This window comes from Protopterus annectens, chromosome 8.part0, assembly GCF_019279795.1.
Source record: "Protopterus annectens isolate FY-2018-M chromosome 8.part0, PAN1.0, whole genome shotgun sequence".
Taxonomy (NCBI): domain Eukaryota; kingdom Metazoa; phylum Chordata; order Ceratodontiformes; family Protopteridae; genus Protopterus; species Protopterus annectens.
The window spans coordinates 1,319,088,008-1,319,101,126 of record NC_056741.1 but is presented as its reverse complement, the minus strand read 5'-3'; the positions used below and the strand labels follow the sequence as shown (position 1 = coordinate 1,319,101,126).

The 13,119-nt window shown below is 39.6% G+C and overlaps 1 protein-coding gene across 1 annotated transcript in view; it reads right to left on the bottom strand.

The window, feature by feature from the left end:
• CHEK1 (checkpoint kinase 1) overlaps window positions 1–12,677 on the bottom strand; it is a 416,400-nt gene extending 403,723 nt beyond the window's left edge. Inside the window, exon 1 of the mRNA XM_044080846.1 lies at window positions 11,774–12,677. The gene's annotated coding sequence lies outside the window, so the exon portion shown is untranslated. The remainder of the gene's footprint in view (window positions 1–11,773) is intronic.
• Between the last annotated feature and the right edge of the window lie 442 nt (window positions 12,678–13,119).

Below are 13,119 nucleotides of genomic sequence, written 5' to 3'. Positions count from 1 at the left end.
TTTGCAGATGTGCACTCTTGTGGTGGGTCCAGCAATGTAGGTATGACACCATGCTTAACAAAAAAAAAACAAAAAAAAAAAAAAAGAGGGGGAGGAGGTAACTAGATATACAACAATAAGAAATCTCATCAAGAACTGAAGATGACACGCAAAGTTCAGCATCGCCTTCACTGCCTGGCTAGTCACAGAGGTTTCTGTTTAGGCCACCCCGCCTCTTCAGGGAAAGACAATAACTCTGGCCTTGGCAAAAGCGACAGGCATAATTTAGATTAATTGACAGAACACTACTGAAGGTCATAAAATATGGCAAAATTGAGCCAGAACACCATCAAATTGACAATAAACAGTTCTTCTTCCTCAAAAAAAAAATTCAGTAAACTTCAAGAACAATCAATTCATGATCTGCAACCCGGTGCTTGACTGGAAGACACTGAAGCATTTCAATCAATGGTGCAGCTTTAAAATATCAAAACAACTGTCAACTTGGTTCCTTGGCACTGGGGATAGCTTCCTGACAGCGATATAACAACTGGGGTTCAGTTAGCAGTCCCAAACCTGAAAGGGCCAAGCAAGGAGGGGGAAGAGTGAAGGAGCATGGTCTGTTTGCCACTCCAGAGTGGAGGGAGGGACTTTCTCACACTTAGGGGTAACACTAACTTCCAAAGAGACAAAGAAGCTCACCTCTCATTTCTTGGGGGAGGGGATAACCCTATGAGGGCCTCTCCCATCATCCTTTCCTACAACTTACTGTGTGTGTCATTAGGGATGCGGAAAACTTAAGCAAACAACCTGGAACCACCCTGATGGTTGCCTGAATGATTGTGCCTTCCTGCTGACCCACAACTTGGTGATGAGGAACAAATGGGCCAACAAAATATGAAGGGGGCTGAAGATCGACAGACAGCAGTGGCAAACAGTGCAATACAACAGTAGCTGTTATTAGTACTGGAAACATCCCTTTGTAACTCTTAGCTACCTGCTTGCAATGTATCAACATACTGCAAGGAAAAGAAATCTTCATTTACTTTTGATTAGCCAAGTTACAGGTTCATTGGTTGGTACTAGGCTATCGTCCCTAGGGCCTATACAAATCTAGAAATAACAATTTCCTAGCTATTTCTTCCCACACTATTTACTTCCCTGGACCCCTGTCTAGCAGGGCGACTGATGTGATCCCCCGGGGTGAATTTCCTTTCTCCCATCCAGTTATCAAGGTTCCTTTTGAAAAGGGCCAAAGAGGCACTCTACTTGACATGTATGGGCAGTCTATTCCAGAGTCTGGGGAGTCTCTGGGTCAGGAACCTATCCCTCCAGCATGTTTTGTTCATCGTGATGACAAGGTTTAGATCCCTGATGTGTGCGTCTCTGAGGGATTCGGATTTCTTTAAGTGTAGCATGTCCAACAGCTCTGGGGTTGACATGGCCTTGTATGTTATGCACAGATCACCTCTGAGTAGACTATATGCGACAGAGTATAGGTGGAGTTTTTTAGACGGTCAGCATAGGGCATTTGCTTTAGGCCCATGATTCTTTTAGTGAGGTTTTTCTGCAGCCTTTCCAGTTATTGCAGACGTCTTGAGAGGTACATACCAAACGAGGCATTGTATTCTATAATGAGTCTAATGAGGGATGAGTACAGTGGGGCAATGACCTCCTTTTTTCTGGATGAAAAGCCCTTAGTGATGAAGTGTGCTATATAGAAGGATTTCCTGACTGTTGTGGCAATGTGGTTATCGAAGGTGAGACCACTGTCCCACCTGTGTCCCCAAGTCTCTTATCACACCTTCGGTGTTTAGTGTACTGCTACCTGTGTGGTAATTGACGGGTACATGTTTTTTCCCCAAAGGGGATAACTATACATTTCTTGGCATTGAAGTTAAGCCCATGGCTCTGGCACCAAGCATCTGTTTCTGTAAGGCCCTTTTATAGAACATCCACATCATTTGGGGATTCAATAATGGCTCCCAGTTTGGAGTCATCTGTGAACTTTGTCAGCCAGAGTCCCTTAGTGTTGGCCTGTACTTCAGAGAAGTAGATGCCAAACAAGAGTGGTCCCAGGACTGAACCCTGAGATACTCCACTTGTCTGGAGCTGGATTTGAAGTCTTTTACTTTTACAGTGTGGGTTCTGTCAGTAAGACAGTTGGCACCCCATCGAGTGACATACGGATTAATGCCCAGCTTAGTAAGTTTATCTATGTTTCCAGAGTGGGGAACGGTGTCGAAGGCCTTGGTGAGGCCCAGATAGGCTGTGTGGACCACCTTACCCTTGTCCATGGCTCTGGAGACTTCAATCAGGTTCAGGAGACAAGATCGGCCGTTCACGAACCCAAACTGTGTGGGGTCCAGTGTTTGAAGGTTGCCAATGTCTTTGTTTATAAAGTTCCATGATAATACGTTCCATGGCCTTGCAGATCAGGCTTGTCAGACTAATAGGGTGGTATTTCCCGGGTTCCAAGGTGGATCCCCCCTTGTGGAGTGGGATAACTGTCGCTGTGTGCCACTCAGTTGGCATGAAGCCTGAGGTGAGGCTATGATTAAACATGACACTTAGGTGAGGTGCCAGTTCATGAAATACACAGCCTGGGACGTCGTCTGGTCCCATGGGTGCTGTATTCTTAGCTTTCGAAAGTGCGTTTTTTACCTGTGTGGCCATTACAGGAATTTGGTGATCTTTCAGGATTGAGATGGGCCCTTTAGGGGATGAGAGGGGGGTGACGTTTGCACTGAATCGATCTGCCAGGATATTGGCAATATCCTTGGGATTAGTATATTTAATGCCATTCTGTTGTACCTCAGAGCAGATCTGAGCATTGCCAGTTAGATTCTTGACATAGCTATAGAATGCCTTGTGGTTGTCTTTGGAATCTTTGGCAATTTTATTTTCGTAACTAGCTTTGGAGGATTTTATGAGGGATCTCAGCTTCTTACTGAGGCTGGTAAGGGAGTTTTTTACATCCTGGGATTTTCCTCTTTTCTGCAACAGTATCTTCCTTTTGTTGTTGGCAAGGGACCACCAGACTGGCTTCCTTTTTTTGAGAGGAGAGCGTCTTGGTTCTATTGGGGATAGTACGATTCATGCACGAGTGGATGTGCTCGTACAGTGCCTTAGTGTAGGATTCAGCAGTCGAAATTTCAGTTTCGTCTGCATGGGTGTCATGAAGTTTGTCACTTCTGACTTGAGTAGCATGAAATTGGCTTTGGAGAAGTTTTTTTTACGGAGGTTTCCTTACTGAGGGGGTGGGGGTGGGATGTGGATGTCAGGGATGATTAGCTTATGGTCAGACTTGACCGAGGGGGTGACCATAGGTGTGGAGCAAAGGTGTTGGTAGCATTACCTTCAGATTTTGCATGCTTGATACATTATCACATTCATAGAAGCAGTTTATTATGTGCTACATTAAAACATATAAAACACATCAGAGCACTTGATCCGAAGTTGTATATGGCTCATCAGAAGATATGTACTTCAAGACTCATCCAGTTAATGCCTGACTAAGTATCCAGGCTGAAACACACACACATGCACAAAGGTAAAAGACATAATGTAGCTTTCTGTAGTTCAACCATGCTTCCTCATACAACAGCAAACTGGTGAGACTGGGAACTTACCACATGGTAAGGATATCAGGGAGAAAAAGCCAGGACTTGGACAGTACTAATCAAAAGGTATGACACTGTGAAAAAGCAGCTGACCAGCCAATAGCCTAAGGAGCCACACTGAGACTCGTCTTATTTCAGTGGTTGTCATGTCAGCTGAAATATTTCTACATACTAACAATGCAACTTAAGCTAAAGCAAGGAGCTAGGTCATACTATCCCAAGTCTACTTGCACACTATACAATTCTGAGCAGTCTTGACCAAATCAAAGCTCCAAGATCAGCCCTAAAAGTAATACATTTACAGAGTTTTATCTGGTTAAAGTATTCTTGGCATATGGAAGGGAAAAAAAAAACAAGGCATGCATTTCTACAGTAGCGTTTGCACAAGTTTTAACCAAACCTACTGGAAGCAACTGAACTACAACTCCATTAAAATGTCAAGTTTTTCTCATCACATAATTTGTTTCCTTCTCTTTAATCCAATCAAGACAGTGCTACACATTAAGAAAATGTACTCAACTTTTTTTCAGAAAATATAATTTAACACTGCTTCCTGCCCAAATCTTTCTTCACACCATTGTGCCTTTTTTTAAATTTTGCATTATTTCCTTCTCATACTCTCACAGCCATCAGATATTTCATGTAGCAGTTTTGGGGCAATCAGTTAGTAAGAGAGGTGCTAGGACATGCAAGAAATCCAGCCATCCTTCTGTAAGAGCACCTGCTCCGTTTTGCAGCATCTCAGTAACTGCTTTTAGCACCACTGTGAGCCTTTACAGCATAGTTTTCCACTCTAACAGAGTGTAATACAGAACCACTGTGGAAACCACTATGCAAGGTAAAAACACAACATTAATTTCTGTTGTGAACACAACATTGTTTTTGAAACTGGTTACATACTGATGCACTTAGCAGTCAAAATAAACTATTAGCACCCCCTGATAGCCTGTCAAAGGGGTGTCATTACAGCCCCATAATTTCCTACATAGCCATTCCTTCACCATGGTGTCTAGTGCATGCATCACAAACCTGTCATAATCTACAGTTTCCATGCATACTTTGTTGATAGAGTGGATATGGATATGCATAAAAATACAAGCAGTGAAAATGTTTCTAATCCCTTTAGTTTCATATATAGCAAGTACATTTCTAATCAACCAGAAGATAATTTGTAGACTATAACAGAGCTGAAGGAATTTATATCAGAGAGGAAGAGGGCAATACTTAAGTTGGGATAAGTTGATTTGCCCCATAGAACAAGGTGGTTTAGGATTACCTGATTTGAAGGGGAAATTAAATTTAAAACAAAGGCAGGAACTGAGCAATTTATACAATGCTGGAGTGAATTCAAATTGCAAAAACTGTATACTGCATGAAAATAAAAGAAATAAGTTTTGTTTTCTTTTACCATGCATATATGTACTTTTTTTTTTAAAGTGACAAATGCAAAAAAATCCTAACTTAAGAGGTAATCTGTGGTAGAAGTACAAGAGAGGTAACAATAACAGCAAAACAAAGTTAAAAAATGAAACAGAAAGGTGTATATTTCATGAATGTAACATGTAGGATATTCTACAAATGAAAAGAAATTAAACTGTTACAGAACCACAGTGACACCCAAGCTAAATAACCACACAATTTTTTTAAGATGAACACGAGAAAGGGTTACCCAGAAGGCGGAACCAAGTTCAATATCAGCAACAAAGATTTCTGTGCATGTCAGATACTACTACTGCATTACTTTAACGACTGCTACTACTTCACAAATGTAAAGATCATTACTGCCTCGTTCCTGCATAACATGATGCATACCTGGCCTCTCCTTCAGGCCCACCACACTCTAATGGTCATAAATCTAAACTGAAGCTTGCTAAATATAAACACACAAACGTTGATGGTTGGGATATTTTGCAGACACCCTAATGATTATGGATAACAGATGGGTATGACAACCCCGTGTTTCTAAAGTTTAACCAATTTTCCACTTATGCTATGTTGAGGATGCCATAAGAAGGCTGAAACATGCATGTCCTCAGCTAGTGAGGTTTGGCTTTATTGGCCTGAATTTGTCCATTAATGGACTTAAAAAGAAAAAAAGTAATGGACATTCAGAGTTGCCATATAGCTGAAACACCACATGTCCTTAAAGGATCATTTGCATATATCCCATGTTGCCTCTAATACAAGAGGTCTAAGGTATCACACAGAGGAAAGTCTAGCCTGGCTAGATTTTTCTTTTGGTTAATACACAAGCAATGAAAATGCTATCATTGATACCTGGTGCTGATGAGGCATTAAGCTGCCAGTACAGTTCTTTACACTCAATTACACTGTAAGCATCTCCACTAGAACTGTCAGCTGCTACCGTATCAATGCTAAAAAAATGTAAACATTTTAAAATTGGGGCAGTCAACAGTATGCTTGCATAATGCATCTGTTGTTTTCCTATATTTTACATCATAGACAAGCTCCAGAATTCTTTCAGCTTTTTATTTGTTTTCCCAATATAGAAAAGCTGTGCAATAACTGTATGTGGCAAGATGAACTATAAGGGAGATATTGCAGTCTCACCTCCCAGGACAAGGAACAGTTTGTGCAAAAATCTCAACTAAAGCATAAGGATCCTCATTAATAAACTTGCAAAATTTGCAGGCTCCACACTTTGTGCATTGATCCATGTACCCTCTTTAAAATATGTCTGTTACCTGGCACTTCCAAAACAGATTTTATATTCCTACCCTTGGAGGAAAACAAAGTGAAGCAGCAATGTTTTTTTTTTTCACTCAACTAGGAAAAACTACATCTCAGAATAATCTAATAATATTGGTGTAAAAAAAGGCAGCTGTACTGTATGGGATAGAAAAGATAGGGGCGGACCTGTCAAAATTGATAATATTAGTGCCTTCAGTAAAATCTACAATAACATCAGAAGGAGACGGCCTGATTCTCAAAACGGGCAAAAAAGTGGTCAAAGCCATGTTTAACCACTTCATTTTTTTTTCTATTGAGCAGTTGTAAAAGGTAACCCTTTTCAATAAACATTCCAATCAAATATCTAATTTCATTATCAAAATTACTGTCATCAGATATTATTCTCGAAAGCCTAACCATCTGGCCCTTTTTTGGTGAAAGGGGTCGCAGCTGTCAAAGTGTAAATAAGCATTATGTCGCCTTCCTAAAAATGCTAGAGGAATAACACTCATTATTAACAGGTTTCTTCTCTAATAAGATGTTCAAATAATTAATCCTAACACCATGAGAGTAGGTGAACTTAAGAAAATATGTAGAATTTTGCCAAAGGGTATGGGTTTGCTGCCATTGTTCTAATTTGCCTTTCCAAAGGATAAGCATGTCATCAAGAAACTTAAAATATCCATGGACCAATGAGCAGAATTTGGGTGTGAACACTACTTTTTTCTCACACATAGCCAGCACCATGATGATATATAATGGGGCACACACGCAGCGCCCATGGCAACACTGGACGTCTGGTGGTAATACTCGCCTTCATAGTCTATAAAATTATTGTTTAGCGCCAATTCAAGGAGGGTAGTAACCACATATCCATCCTAAGTGGGCAAATGTGTGTATTCAGAAAGGAAGTCAAAAAAAATTCTGTTCCAACACCATGAGGAATAAATGAGAAGAGGTCCACAACATCTACAGTGATAAAGATATCATCATTGTCTTGCAGTACATCTAATATTGGCAAATGATGCCAAGAGTCCTTTAAAATGTTAAGTCTCAGATTCCAAAATGGATTTACATTTATAGTCCACAAATTTCACCAACATCTCTGTCTTAGACCCCTTAACTGATACAATGGGCCTCAACAAAGGATCGGCAATACATTTGGGGATTTTTGGAATACCAAATATGGATGGTATATTTGGCTTACTAACATCAAGATATTCCCACTCATCGTAGTCAACATCCCCCTCCATAACCATATCTAGTAAAGTAAAATCCAACTTGGCATATGCAATAGAAATTTCATTAAGAGACACCCTGGTATAAAGCATCATCATAAAAACATTTTAGAATTATAATCAAAACTATTCATGACCACAACCCACCCTCCCTTGTCAGGTTTCATGAGATAGTTTAGTAAACTATCGCAGAAGGGTCTCTTGTGACAAAAATTCTTCCTAAATTCATGTTTTCACTGATGTTATCAAAAACAGAAAATCCATGACTTGTGTGCATGGGAGTATAAAGGTACTTTTTTCTTTTATGTGGACCTAATTCAACAGGTTTTCCAACTTTGTAGGCAAAAAATATTTTAAGGTTAAGACTTCTAACAACAGACTATATCTGACTTAAAATTAGGAATAAAATTGAATCCCTTCTTAAAAACAGACACTAGTGTCACACAAATTAGAAACATTGAAAGAATCACTATTTATAAATTATTCACATCAGAGTTACACCCGTATTTACAAATTAGTTTCTCCTGAACCTACCCTCACCCTTGCCTGGAAAGTTCTGAAAGCTCTTCATCATTTGAGGTTTTGAGTTGTTCAAGAGCCACAATTTTGAGTTCCAATTTTGAGTTCCTGTGTTGGCTGGCCAATCTCCTGATCCGAGGTTGAGACGATATAACAACTTCAAACAAACAACAAAAATCTACCTTTTTTCTATGTTTTTGCAAGGGGGCAAGCCCCCATGTATCCCTCACCCAGACCCCTTGCATAATATATATATATATATATATATATATATATATATATATATATATATATATCTCAACTCCAAGATCACACTACAGTGGGGGAAAAAGGTAAATTCCCCGATCTGCACTCTACCACGATCTACATTCAAAAGTTTAGAGTTTTCAAAAATTAAATCACACTGTTTCGACGATCGAGTTTCTGAAACTTCACTTCAACAATGACAATCACCTGGAGAAGAAGTTCACACCTTCTAGACCAGCCATGGTTGATCTTCCACACCACACACTCACATCTATGGCCAATTTAGTGTGTCCAATCCACTTACTGCATATCTTTGGAACATGGAAGGAAACGCAAACAAATAGGGAGGGCATGCAGACTCTGCAAAGAAGGCACCCCACCCATGGAACTGTTGTTGTGAGGCAACAATGCTATCTGCTGTGTCAATGTGCAACATTTTTTGCAAGGAGTACATTCTTTTGCACTTTGTGATTTCCAAGCAGCAGTTCAGCATCTGAACATAGGGCACATTCACTTACATTTTTAGGGATCTGTACAATTAACAAGTACAACCAATAGCCACTCGCATACATCAATCTTGCTAATGTTACAAAAGACAATAATATCCAGGTAACAAAGGTTTAACAAGGCATATTCTACACTCATTTTTCTGCAGTATATCTAGGAATAAAACTATGGCATGTTACATATATCTCACACACACACTTTAAAAGTGTACACACCCCTGTTAAAATACTAGGTTTTTGTGATATATAAAAATGAGACCATAATTTATTTCAAAACTTTTCCCACCTTTAATGTGACCTATAACCTGTACAATTCAATTGAAAAACAAATCTGTTAGGGGAAAGAATATAAAAACTAAAAAAACAAACACACAATAAGCCAGTTTCATAAGTGTGCACACCCTTAAACTAACACTTGTTGAAGCACCTTTTGATTTAATTACAGCATTCAGTCTTCTTGGGTAGGAGTCTATCAGCATACAACATCTTGACTTGGCAATATTTACCCACTCTTCCTTGCAAAAGAGCTCCAATCAGATTGTGAGGGCATCTCATGTACAGCACTCTTCAGGTCACCCCACAGATTTCCATTGGATTTAGGTCTGGACTTTGGCAGGGTCATTCCAAAACTTTAATTTTCTTCTGGTGAAACTACTGTTTTGTTGATTTGGATGTATGCTTGGGGTCATTGTGGTGTTGAATGGTAAAATTCCTCCATCTTTCTAGCAAGTGCCTGAAGGTTTTGGGCCAAAAATAACTGCTATTTGGAACTGTTCATAATTCCCTGGACCTTAACTAAAACCCCAGTTCCAGCTGAAGAAAAGCGACCCTAGATCAGAATACTGCCACCACCATACTTCATTATGGGGATGGTGTTCTTTTGGTGATGCTGTTGTTTTTGTGCCACATGTACCTTTCAGAATTGTGTCCAAAAAGTTCAACCTTGGTCTCATCAGATCATAACACATTTTCTTACATGCTTTTGGGAGACTGGATGTAGTATTTTGCAAATTTTAGCCAGGCCTGGATATTTTTCTGAGTAAGAAAAGGCTTCAGTCTTGCAACCCTACCCCTATAGCCCAGACATACGGAAGATTGTTGTCACATGTAGTACACAAAAAGTACTTGCTAGAAATTCCTACAGCTCCTTCAGTGTTGCTGTAGGTCTCGTGGCAGCCTCCCTGACCAGTTTTAGTCTCGTTCATTTAATCAATTTTGGAGGGACGCCCAATTCTTTGCAACGTCACTGTTGTTCTATATTTTCTCCACTTTTTGATGACTGTCTTCACTGTGTTCCATGGTACACCCAATGCTGTGGAAATTTGTCTGTACCTTTCTCCTGACTGATAGGGACTGATGCTTTGTAAGCTCTCCGCGAACCATGGCTTTTCCTGTAGCAGACAACGGAGTAAATGTCAGGAAAATCCAACTAGGACAGCTGAACTTTATTTGGGGTTAGTCAGAGTCTCTTTAATTGATGGCAGGTGTGTATCCAAGAAGACTGAATGCTGTAATTAAATCAAAAAGTGCTTCAACAAAGTATTAGTTTAAGGGTGTGTACACTTATGCAACCAGCTTATTGTGCATTTTTTTATATATTTATTCCCCTAAAAGATCTGTCTGTTTTTCAAGTGAATTGTACAGGTTATAGGTCACTTTAAAGGTGGGAAAAGTTTTGAAATGATTTATTGTGGTCTCATTTTTTTATATCACAATAACCTGGCATTTCAACAGGGGTATGTACACTTTTTATATCCACTGTGTATATGGGTCCACTATAGAATTTTGAAATTCCACAATCCTGACGTCGCAAATACCGATGCGCAGAACCTCGAGCTTGTGGAATTTCAAAACCTGTAAATACAGATCGCCACACAGAGTGGAACAGGAACTTTACTGTTCTTTTCACTGTACTGCAATCTTGGAGTTAGTATATTTAAGTTGCAGGGGGTGTAGGGTGCTTGCCCCCCCCTGCAAAAAAATGTTTTTGAGGTGTTCTTGATTTTAATTACAAGATTCTGCAATCTCAAGGTACTTCAGTATTCAGAAAGTCGGGATTGTGCAATTTCAAAATTCTATAGTGGACTATATATATATATATATACACACACACACACACACACACACACACACACACACACATACATACTAAACGAGCAGTAAACCTACATAAATGTACACATACCACCTTGATTTCTATTATACGTCCAAATACTTCGACTAAAAACACTGTTCATAGCTTCATAGGGGTGAACAACAACTAAATGGTTTGCAGAGATAACAAGAAAAAGGGTCAGTACTTGCAAAGATGCGTTCACTGCACTGAGTCCGTGTCTGCGTCTTCAGCAAACAGAGATTAAATAAAAAGTAAAATTTACCAGCTAACAATTCCAGTGACTTGTTTCCTGTTATAGCCCTAACTCAGAATACCTCTTAACTTTCCCTGATTTTACTCAAAATTTGCTCTGTACCGCTTAATCTCTCCTAAAATTGATGATTTTTGGAGAAAATGTGGTAAATGAACATTTATACACTTCTCTTACTTCAGAAGTATATTTATTCACATTGATTCGCTTATTCTGACAATGTCTCAAGATTTAAATGTGCCCCTGATTATTTCTGAACTTATCCTTGAGTTTTTAAAACCGCAGTTCTAAAGTACAACGTAGCCTCTGCTTTGAGCAAAAGACGTCAAACCTATTCCATCTCTCTCTAACTTACACTCCCTAAGCAAGCAATGCCCGATATTTTTGCTTAACCACGATCCTTTCAGTAAGCCACATAACCTTTAAAGATATTTCTTAATACACAACTCTTCACTTCCCAGTTACGGAAAAATCATTGCAACTCTGTCTTTATGTCATGCACATTAAATATTTGTTCAATAACTGCATAAATTGTATGACAGCAACTACACAGTTTATAAAGCAACACGTCTCCAAACAAGGGAAGTAAAACTTCTACCACTCACCAAAAGGAACCTAAGTACCATTCCGCCGCCATGGAGACGAGTGTAAAGCAATTCCCCGCGCGCTCTGCAAAATCTGCGACGCTGACAATGACATCACATTACGAGCGACGCTCTCGTTGAGGCATTAGTTCAGTGAAGGGTATATTGAGTTGTGTAAATTATAAGCCCTTAAGTTTCAGTTTGTTAATAAACTATAAGATAAACAACTCTTGTAGTGGTGATAATTTATTTGGTTGGAGAGTCGGGACTGTAATTTCTATGTATTGTCCTTCAAGAACAGCTTGTTCCTTGCCTTTACTTTCTCTTAAGTAGTTGCGTTTACTCTGATGAAAATTGCCATTTTTTCTACGTGATGCACGTTTTAACATTAGGTTTCAAGTTCAGTATAATTGATGTCCGTACTTTTTCTATTTGCTTAACCCGTTACGGCTGTTTTTGTTAAAAAAGCCCCATATATGTAATTTCGCACAGCATAGCCCAGACTACAAAGTTGCTCAAAACGTGCCTTTAAATAAACAAGAGTTTGTGTAAGCCGGGTACACCGCTGTCAATTATTAAGGTTATAAGCATTTGGCAATAGTTGTCCTTTAAGTGGGTGTTAACTTTGTTAAAGATCCTGTCTCTAAATGGGTGGTGAGAAAGTGGTGCTTGTTAGTGTATATTTATGTCAGGGATGGTGAGTTGGTCCTCCTCTTAAAATATCGCTTATTGACCTGCACTGGAATGCATTGGTTATTATCATACCTATCAACGTCTTAGCGCAAGAAATCTGGAGAAAAACTGACATAATGGGAGTACAAAGGCCTGAAAATAGGAATGAATTTTAAGTATATCTCCTATAAACTCAAAAATTGCTAGGATAACAGGATTTGTCTTAGTATGCATTTTTATGAAGTTGAAACTCAAATGTATGTCACGGCTCACGATTAGCTTTGTTTTGCAACAGTACCCCACCGGCCGTTTCGCACGGAAATAGTTGTGGCCAGAGTGATTGGCATCCCTAGTGGCTGTGATGTAGCATGCAAATAACGCCTGACTGACATGCCATGTAGATTTGCCTGTAGCATAATGCAAATTGCATGTTAATCGATACATGAATAAAACGCCCAAAAGAGCCCTTAAAATACCGGATGTAACAGACAATTTCAGTGAACTAAAAGGTTTGTTTGTCTTTCCTGGTTAGGGGTCGCCACAGCGGAACTTCCATTGGCAGTAGATTTTCACGAACGCCGAGGTGCCAGCTCGACGTCCAACCTTTAACAAAAGGCATGCCCATTTACGCATGTCTTTCGAACACCCACCCAACCGCAGGGAGGACATGCAGACTCCACACACAAGGCACTCCC